The sequence below is a fragment of the Oncorhynchus mykiss genome, chromosome 4 (assembly GCF_057628025.1).
Source record: "Oncorhynchus mykiss isolate SJ-2025 chromosome 4, ASM5762802v1, whole genome shotgun sequence".
NCBI classification, from domain to species: domain Eukaryota; kingdom Metazoa; phylum Chordata; class Actinopteri; order Salmoniformes; family Salmonidae; genus Oncorhynchus; species Oncorhynchus mykiss.
Genome location: NC_143025.1, coordinates 8,213,017 through 8,222,500, shown reverse-complemented (window position 1 = coordinate 8,222,500; position 9,484 = coordinate 8,213,017). Strand labels below are relative to the sequence as shown.

The 9,484-nt window shown below is 41.5% G+C and overlaps 1 protein-coding gene across 13 annotated transcripts in view; it reads right to left on the bottom strand.

The window, feature by feature from the left end:
* The window catches only part of LOC110522713 (tight junction protein 1), a 179,497-nt gene that overhangs the window by 107,139 nt on the left and 62,874 nt on the right, over positions 1–9,484 (bottom strand). For 3 of the 13 annotated variants that reach the window (XM_090231041.1, XM_090231044.1, XM_090231046.1), the window contains exon 1: positions 4,407–4,586. The exons of the other annotated variants lie outside the window; for them this stretch is intronic. The gene's annotated coding sequence lies outside the window, so the exon portion shown is untranslated. Of the gene's footprint in view, positions 1–4,406; positions 4,587–9,484 lie in introns of those variants that run through there. 13 annotated transcript variants of the gene reach the window in all.

Below are 9,484 nucleotides of genomic sequence, written 5' to 3'. Positions count from 1 at the left end.
CAGAGAGCAAGAGAGAGACAGAGAGCAAGAGAGAGACAGAGAGCAAGAGAGAGACAGAGAGCAAGAGAGAGACAGAGAGCAAGACAGAGAGCAAGACAGAGACAGAGAGCAAGACAGAGACAGAGAGCAAGACAGAGACAGAGAGCAAGACAGAGACAAAGAGAGAGCGAGCGCCAGAGACAAGTCTGACCAGACTGGGTTGGAAGGCAGTGTATTTTCCTATTCAGAACTCCTCCAATCAACCTCAGAGCGAGGTGGAGCAGCTAGACGTCTCCTCAAATCCACCTCAGAGCGAGGTGAAGCAGCTAGACGTCTCCTCAAATCCACCTCAGAGCGAGGTGAAGCAGCTAGACGTCTCCTCCAATCAACCTCAGAGCGAGGTGGAGCAGCTAGACGTCTCCTCAAATCCACCTCAGAGCGAGGTGAAGCAGCTAGACGTCTCCTCAAATCCACCTCAGAGCGAGGTGGAGCAGCTAGACGTCTCCTCAAATCAACCTCAGAGCGAGGTGGAGCAGCTGGACGTCTCCTCAAATCAACCTCAGAGCGAGGTGGAGCAGCTAGACGTCTCCTCAAATCAACATCTTCCTGAATAGAGAAGCAAACGTCCTTTCTACCTTCACTGTGTGTGTGTTCTTCTCCAGCAGGTAGAGACTCAGTCAGCACAAAATAATGAGACAGGAAACCTTCAAATTAACCAGTAAGACTCCTCCAATTTGAATCTACCGGACTGATCACAGCTAAATCAAGAAATATCCAACTAGTTGATCCAACTAGTTTTAAATAAGTGTGCACCAAGGAACCAACTGAGCATCACAAAATGATCTAAAATAGACATTGCACACAACCAATCGAGGCTCTACTGCCTAGCAATGCGTATTAGGGCTTGCGTCAGATTTAGCCTACTAACTGGGAACCGTTACGCTGACATTATAAAGCTTTTGAAACCATCATATATAAAAAGGGCCAATCATGATCCAATCTCTCGTGACTGAGGTCAACAGAAAAAGGCAGACAAAAATGATGACAATAACAATAACCTATAGTACAACGGATGGATTAGGCTAGTTTGCTAGAGCTGTTCAAATCAAATCAAACTGTATTTGTCACACGTGCGCTGAATACAACAAGTGTTTTATTCGGGGGTGTTTAGCAGATGTTATTGCGGGTGTAGCGAAATGCTTGTGTTCCTAGCTCCAACAGTGCAGTAGTATCTAACTAAATGCTTGTGTTTCTAGTTCCAACAGTACAGTAGTATCTAACTAAATGCTTGTGTTCCTAGCTCCAACAGTGCAGTAGTATCTAACTAAATGCTTGTGTTCCTAGCTCCAACAGTGCAGTAGTATCTAACTAAATGCTTGTGTTCCTAGCTCCAACAGTGCAGTAGTATCTAACTAAATGCTTGTGTTCCTAGCTCCAACAGTGCAGTAGTATCTAACTAAATGCTTGTGTTTCTAGCTCCAACAGTGCAGTAGTATCTAACTAAATGCTTGTGTTCCTAGCTCCAACAGTGCAGTAGTATCTAACTAAATGCTTGTGTTTCTAGCTCCAACAGTGCAGTAGTATCTAACTAAATGCTTGTGTTCCTAGCTCCAACAGTGAGAGAGCATTAGTGAGGTCAGGCACTGGATGTTGGGCGATTAGGCCTGGCTTGAAGTCGGCGTTCAAATTCATCCCAATGGTGTTCGATGGGGTTGAGGTCAGGGCTCTGTGCAGGCCAGTCAAGTTCTTCCACACCAATCTCGACAAATAAGTTCTGTATGGACCTCACTTTGTGCATGGGGGCATTGTCATGCTGAAACAGGAAAGGGCCTTCCCCAAACTGTTGCCACAAAGTTGGAAGCACAGAATCAACTAGAATATCCCTGTATGCTGTAACATTAAGATTTCTGAACTAAGGGCACTAGCCCCAACCATGAAAAACAGCCCCAGACCACTATTCCTCCTCCTCCAAACTTTACAGTTGGCACTATGCATTCGGGCAGGTAGCGTTCTCCTGGCATCCGCCAAACCCAGATTTGTCCGTTGGACTGCCAGATGGTGAAGCGTGATTTGTCACTCCAGAGAATGCGTTTCCACTGCTCAGAGTCCAATGTCGGCGAGCTTTACACCACTCATTGCATTGCGCATGGTGATCTTAGGCTTGCGTGCGGCTGCTTGGCCATGGAAACACATTTCATTAAGCTACCGATAAACAGTTATTGTGCTGACGTTGCTTCCAGAGGCAGTTTGGAACTCAGTAGTGAGTGTTGCAACCAAGGAAAGACCATTTTTACACGCTACGCGCTTCAGCACTCAGCGGTCACGTTCTCTGAACGTGTGTGGCCTACCACTTTGCGGCTGAGCCGTTGTTGCTCCTAGACGTTTCCACGTCACAATAACAGCACTTACAGTTGACCGGGGCAGCTCTAGCAGGGCAGAAATTTGACAAACCGACTTGGTTGGTTAGGTAGCATCCTATGACGGTGCCACGTTGAAAGTCACCGAGTCCTTCAGTACGGGCTATTCTACTGCAAATGTTTGTCTATGCTTAAGGACAAACATACTTAGTCATATTGAGATGACAATGAAATGAATAAAAGCAGCCTATTTTTGGAGACATTGCTAATCCAATGCTCCTCAGTCTATATTCCTGCTGTGAAGGTCAACTGTTGTTTACTTATTTATGAGATGGAAAAATGAAACATGGCAACTCCATTACTGTGGTTAAATGGCTTTAGACAAACAAAAAAAAAAAATACAAAACAAAATCATTCTGAAACTGTTAAGTACCAACAGTTTTGCTCAAAGAAACTTTTGCAGAGGGGGCTAACACAAGTCACCAAGGTTATGCACAAAAAAATGTTATTGATGGTGCAACACAGAATGGGATAAAAAATAAATATTGTCTTTTGAAATGTGTATATTCTATTGGTTTTCAGTGCTTTAAAATCACCAGTTCAATCTCAAATAATCTAAGCAAAAGCATAGGATGACAAGTTCATGGTCGCGTTCCATATCGGTGGTTCATTCTGCTTGTGCGACAAAGAGCAATTGTCCTTACCATGTTGTTATCTATACACTTGCCACACCTCCCAAGAGGTAATTTCTGTGTGGTAATAGTTTACAAATAATGATGACGTTGAACTAAAATGTGTATTGTATGTGAATTCTGCCCGTGTGTGATCATTTATAAAGGCAAGGCTGGCAAAAAAAAAGAAAAAAGAAAACGACAGTGAGTCACAGGTAATGATGTATGATGACCCTGAAGATGATATCAGGAAAAGTGGTGGAGAATAACACGGTACCGAGCAGTAAGAAAACCCTTCATGGTCACACCAAACCACAGTCAAAAGGTCGCAATCACATGTCCCGTCTAGCCTCTTGTCCTCAGGGTAACAGAGTAGCAGAATAGCCTCCTCGACGTAACCTAAATAGCTATCTGATAACGTTACCGACGGATACAAGACAGAAGGACAGGTTGGTGGTGACTACCGACACACAGATGCTGCCTGGACATCCAACCTTAGATTCAAACAGGTCGGTGATGAAGGTAGTTAGACTTAACGTGCTTGCCATATAGAAAAGATCCCTGAACAAACATCACTAGCTCATTGTGATTTAAATTACTGGCTGTGTTTAATTTAAGCAGGTTTGTTAACGTGAACTAACCTGTTCTTACCGAAGAGGCTATATTTACTAGTTTATGTGTCTAACAATGTCACTTATCAACTCAGTATCTGTATACAATGTAGCACGCTAAAACATGACATAGATAAACTTCTTGTTTTCATTCGTTGCTGCCTGACTGATGCAGCCAGACAGATAATTACTCTATATTAGTATATTAGTTACTCTATATTAGTTATATAGACCGTAATTCCTTTAGCGTACCGTTAAATCATGAGCAACAACACCGATCAAACCGAGTGAGACAGGTGCTTGACTACGGGGGTAAGACCTTCCACACACAGACTGCTGGAACTTAGTAAAAACCCTTATTGTGCCATATTTTCCATGCATTATGATGGGGATGAGGGGGTCTTTGCTATGATTTCTTGCCACACACACAGTTAACAGCTAACGGGAGACACCTTCGGTTAAAAGGAACCGGGGGGGTCGCCGACATTTTGTTACTGCCGGTGATGCAAGCTGTCCTGGCTATACAACAGCAACACTTCCGTCTTCCTAGCGCCATGCCAAGTGTTTTAATCTCCTCGACCCTTGGTTAATCTACATGAAAACAATTGTATTTTTAAAAAATTAATTTGGTTTAGCCTAGCCAGGTAACGTTAGCTAGTTTAGTAAACTGGTAGTGTGTATCCTCTCGCTAATAGCAGTCCACAGCGGGACTACTACACACACACACACACACACTGGCTTTTCTCTCTCTAGCTAAAACATATCACATGAAATCCATACGTATTCACCTTATTCGGTGTACTGGTCCTTACAATGTATGGGTGAAATCCTTTTTAGGAAAATAATGAATAAATCGTCTGGCGTGGCTCCAAAGCAGCCGCACTGCAAAGGCAGGCACTGGATGCCTTCCCCCTCTCTACCAGACCGATTTTCTTCACAGCAGCACCGTGACAGGTCTGCGGAGCAATGATCGGGTGGAGTAGCTACGTAAAAAAAAAAGCATCACGCGTCATTCCACTGTAAAGGTTACAGGGTCGAGAACCCATGCCTCAGCATAATTATCGAGCATTGAGGTCAAATTAATATGATTTCCAGTTCAATCATTAGACTATATTTCAAAGCTGCACATTAAAACCTGCAATATGACATAATGTCATGATGACTTTATAAGACAAAAGTGTGTGTGTGTGTGTGTATAGTTAACATTGCCCTTGATCATGACATTACGTGCCATTATATTACGCATAAAATTAATTGGACCAAGGCGTCTTCTGTATGGGGGAGTTTTGTTAAGAGCTCTGATGCTTGGTCTGAACATCAACACACATTCCTAGCGGTACGAATTTGGAAAAGGCCCTAATATTTCATATCAGCGATTAAATTATTTTCAAGAAACAAAAGATTAAATTGATACACACCTTCTTCTTTTTTTAAATAGGGCTAGAGTTTTCTCCATTTAGACATTCTTGTAATAGAGGTTAAGATCTTTATTGGTCAATTGCACACAAAGTACAACCGAAATTTGACTTCAGCCTTTAACCCGACCCTTCTGAAAAAATATGGTGCTTTCAAGACAAGTTGGGACTCTAGGAAAAACTAGGTCGAATCATGACGTATAAGTGCAGCAATGCGCGCACGATAGTAGGCTATAGGCACGAATGTTCCATTAGTGGAAAACACCATTATCAAAAGTGACCACAAATGTGATTATGCATTTTATGCTTTTATTATAAAAACATTTTTACGGTGACATTATTATTATTCATCATTATCTTCCCCAAACTTGACACTAATGTGCTGCTTTTAATTTGAATTTGATTTGAGTTAGGCTCTACACCCCTTGTAAAGCGGATTAATGTGCTTCATTTTAAGAAGTTATTTGACCACTATTGTTGTGATTACAAACCTTATCAAAACATTTTAGGCCTATGGCATAGGCTACATGAAGTGTGTGACGATGATTTGAAAAAGTCGCGTGCAAAAAAAAAAAGGCATTGTTTCTTATGCTGGGCATCATTCACAAGCGATGATATATACTTTACAAGTGACAGGCTAATATTGTCACCCATTAGACTATTCTTGATTTAATCTTGTCTTTACATATACTAAATAATGTATGTGTGAAATTTGTTTTGATTTAGAATGGACCATTATCATGCACCTGTCTCAAAATGGGGTCAGGGAAGAAATACAGGTCATAGGTCATCTATGCACTTAAATAGCGAATTGAGGACACTTTTCCTCGTAGTTTATATTCATGACCGCCAGGTAGGCTATACTCCTGTTGTAAATATAAGCAATGTGCTTAATATTAGGAAAGTTGAGAAATAAATATAGTAGGCCTAGCCTATAGAAAGTTGATTCTCCTATTTTTAGTAGAGGCCATCACTCTGTTTTCTCGCACAATTGCATAGCCTATTGAAATGTTGCACAACAGGAGCTCATGGGTTCTCATGAAGTGTTTGATCAGATTTTCGATTACATTTGCATTGATGTCAGAGTGATTAGAGGGACAATGTAACGCTCATTGCCGGTGGAAGGATGAGTGAACCAAAGCGCAGCGTGGAAAATGTTCATTATATTTATTTTCAAGAAACACTCAAACAAAAATAACAAATTCCAAAAAATGAAAGCGAACAGTTCCGTCAGGCACAGACACTAAACAGAAAATAACACCCCACAAAACCCAAACGGAAAATCACAACTTATATATGATCCCCAATCAGAGACAACGATAGACAGCTGCCTCTGATTGGGAACCACACTCGGTAAAACAACAAAGAAATAGAAAATGTATATTTTCCCACACGAGTCACACCCTGACCTAACCAAACATAGATAATAAATTAGGATCTCTAAGGTCAGAGCGTGACAGACAATGGAGTGCTGAGTACCAGGCAGTTAGCGAATTTGGTAGGCTACTAATAACCATCACCAGCATCAGAGCTTGGAGAAGCCTACTTACCGTGACTAAATGGTCATGTGGAATTTGACTGCCTTCATGACTTGTGACTGCTGTTGTGGCAGCAGGGTAGCCTAGTGGTTAGAGCGTTGGACTAGTAACCGGAAGGTTGCAAGTTCAAACCCCTGAGCTGACAATCTGTCGTTCTGCCCCTGAACAGGTGTACCTGTTAACTGTTCCTAGGCTGTCATTGAAAATAAGAATTTGTTCTTAACTGACTGGCCTAGTTAAATGAAGGTAAATGCAAATGTGGCCACCACAACAGCCCTAGGCATACAGTAATTGCATCATTCTATAAGCCAAGTAAATATTGTGATATTGATTTCAGACCAGAAAGGCTAGTCTTTGCTTGGCACATTTCTTGTTGATTTAAACAAGTTTCTCTATACTTGTCAATGTGCTTCTCTTTAAATGCTGTTCCACCAATCCTTACGATTGCATGGATTTGCCATCAGTCAAGCCCACTGCAATAAAATAGGCAGGCCGATAGATGTTTATTACAGTACAGAACACTGCAAGGGAATGCTATATTTTACTGTAGCATGGGGGAGGTGGGGTCTGCTCTGCAGACAAGAAAGTGTTTAGTCTGCAATGGAACAGGCGGCCGGCCGGCTCTTACTCACTCAGTTTGATCAGAGAAGATGTGCAGGGAGAATAGTGGCGAATAGACTACGGCTGTAAATGAACAGATTGTAAACCTGCATCATCAGGGTGTTCGAGGAAATTGTAACACAAACACCTACAGTATGCAGGTGTGTGCACAAAAAAACACCTTAGGGAGAATACATTTAAAACCTGTATGCAACAACAACAAAAATCGACTAAAATCTTTTCATTTTGACATCCCGACAAATCAAGAATAAACCCTAGGCTATAGCTTAGCAATAGTAGCTCAAATTTGCAATGAGTATAGAATACAGCGACAGAGTGATGTCTGTAAACGACCACATCTATAATAAGCCTAGATAGGCCATCATCAGTCTACTTACTGTGTGTTGGTTCATGCGTGCAGATTGTAACCCCAACACCTACAGTAGGCTGTGCTGCCAGGTGTACAACATCAGATTGACCAAGAGATCATATTAAATGATGTAGATGTTATAACAGAAATCATTTTCAATTTCATTTTGACGACACACCAAACCATTAGCAAAAATAGCTTAATTAATCAATCAATCAATCAATCAATCAATCAATCAAATGTATTTATAAAGCTCTTTTTACATCAGCCGATGTCACAAAGTGCTGTACAGAAACCCAGCCTAAAACTCCCCAAAACAGCAAGCAATGCTGATGTAGAAGCACAGTGTTAAATAAGAGTACAGAGTGATCGTCTCCATTAAGCTTGTATTCCTAACACTGTATCTGCAGAAATGTTAACATCAATTATTGTCTAGGTAGGCCTCTGTGCAGAGAAATTAATGTGGCGCTGTATATCCCCAGATGCATAATCCAGTTTTACTGCGTGCACTATATTCACACATTAGCGCCTGCACTTTTGTCAAGTCAAGTATTCCACTAGGAATAGAAGTGCATTAAAGTGTCATGTCATGGGGGCTGCTATAAATATCTTCTCGATAGTTAAATATTTACTAGTGGGAAAAGTATATAGCATAAAAGAAGGTGCTGAATGTTTGTGGTATTCTGAAAGATATATTTTAGATTTTTATTCATGACAGTAAATATAGGTTTGACCCAGTCCTCTGTGCGCTCTTCCTGTTGTTGTCTACGTCCCAAAAATGGCAGCCTGATCAAAAGGAACGCACTATGTGGGGAATAGTGTGCCATTTGGAGACGTAGCCTTTTGTCTCTACATGATTTAGTGCAGAGGTTTGGGCCCTCCGTAATTAAGACTTTTCAGTTGGCACTTGCAGGCTAATCTTCATTTGCTTATCTAACAGCAATAGACTAGGGTGCAGTGTCTGTGTCTGTGTCTGTGGTTAAGGTGCATGTGGCAGAATATTATATTTTGGAAGAACAATTGTTTAAAGAAAGATTATTTCACTTATAACTCACTGTATCACAATTCCAGTGGGTCAGAAGTTTACATACACTAAGTTGACTGTGCCTTTAAACAGCTTGGAAAATTCCAGAAAATTATGTCATGGCTTTAGAAGATTCTGATAGGCTAATTGACATCATTTGAGTCAATTGGAGGTGTACCTGTGGATGTATTTCAAGGCCTACCTTCAAACTCAGTGCTTCTTTGCTTGACATCATGGGAAAATCAAAAGAAATCAGCCAAGACCTCAGAAAAAAAATTGTAGACCTCCACAAGTCTGGTTCATCCTTGGGAGCAATTTCCAAACACCTGAAGGTACCACATTGATCTGTACAGACAATAGTACACGAGTATAAACACCATGGGACCACGCAGCCGCCATACTGCTCAGGAAGGAGAGGCGTTCTGTCTCCTAGAGATAAACTTACTTTGGTGCGACAAGTGCAAATCAACCCCAGAACAACAGCAAAGGACCTTGTGAAGATGCTGGAGGAAACAGGTACAAAAGTATCTATATCCACAGTAAAACAAGTCCAATATCGACATAACCTGAAAGGCCTCTCAGCAAGGAAGAAGCCACTGCTCCAAAACCGCCATAAAAAAAGCCAGACTACGGTTTGCAACTGCACATGGGGACAAAGATCATACTTTTTGGAGAAATGTCCTCTGGTCTGACGAAACAAAAATAGAACTGTTTGATCATAATGACCATAGTTATGTTTGGAGGAAAAAGGTGACGCTTGCAAGCTGAAGAACACCATCCTGACAGTGAAGCACAGGGGTGGCAGCATCATGAGTGGGGTGTACTTTGCTGCAGGTGGTTCGGGTACACTTCACAAAATAGATGGCATCATGAGACTGGAAAATTGTGTGAATATATTGAAGCAACATCTCAAGACATC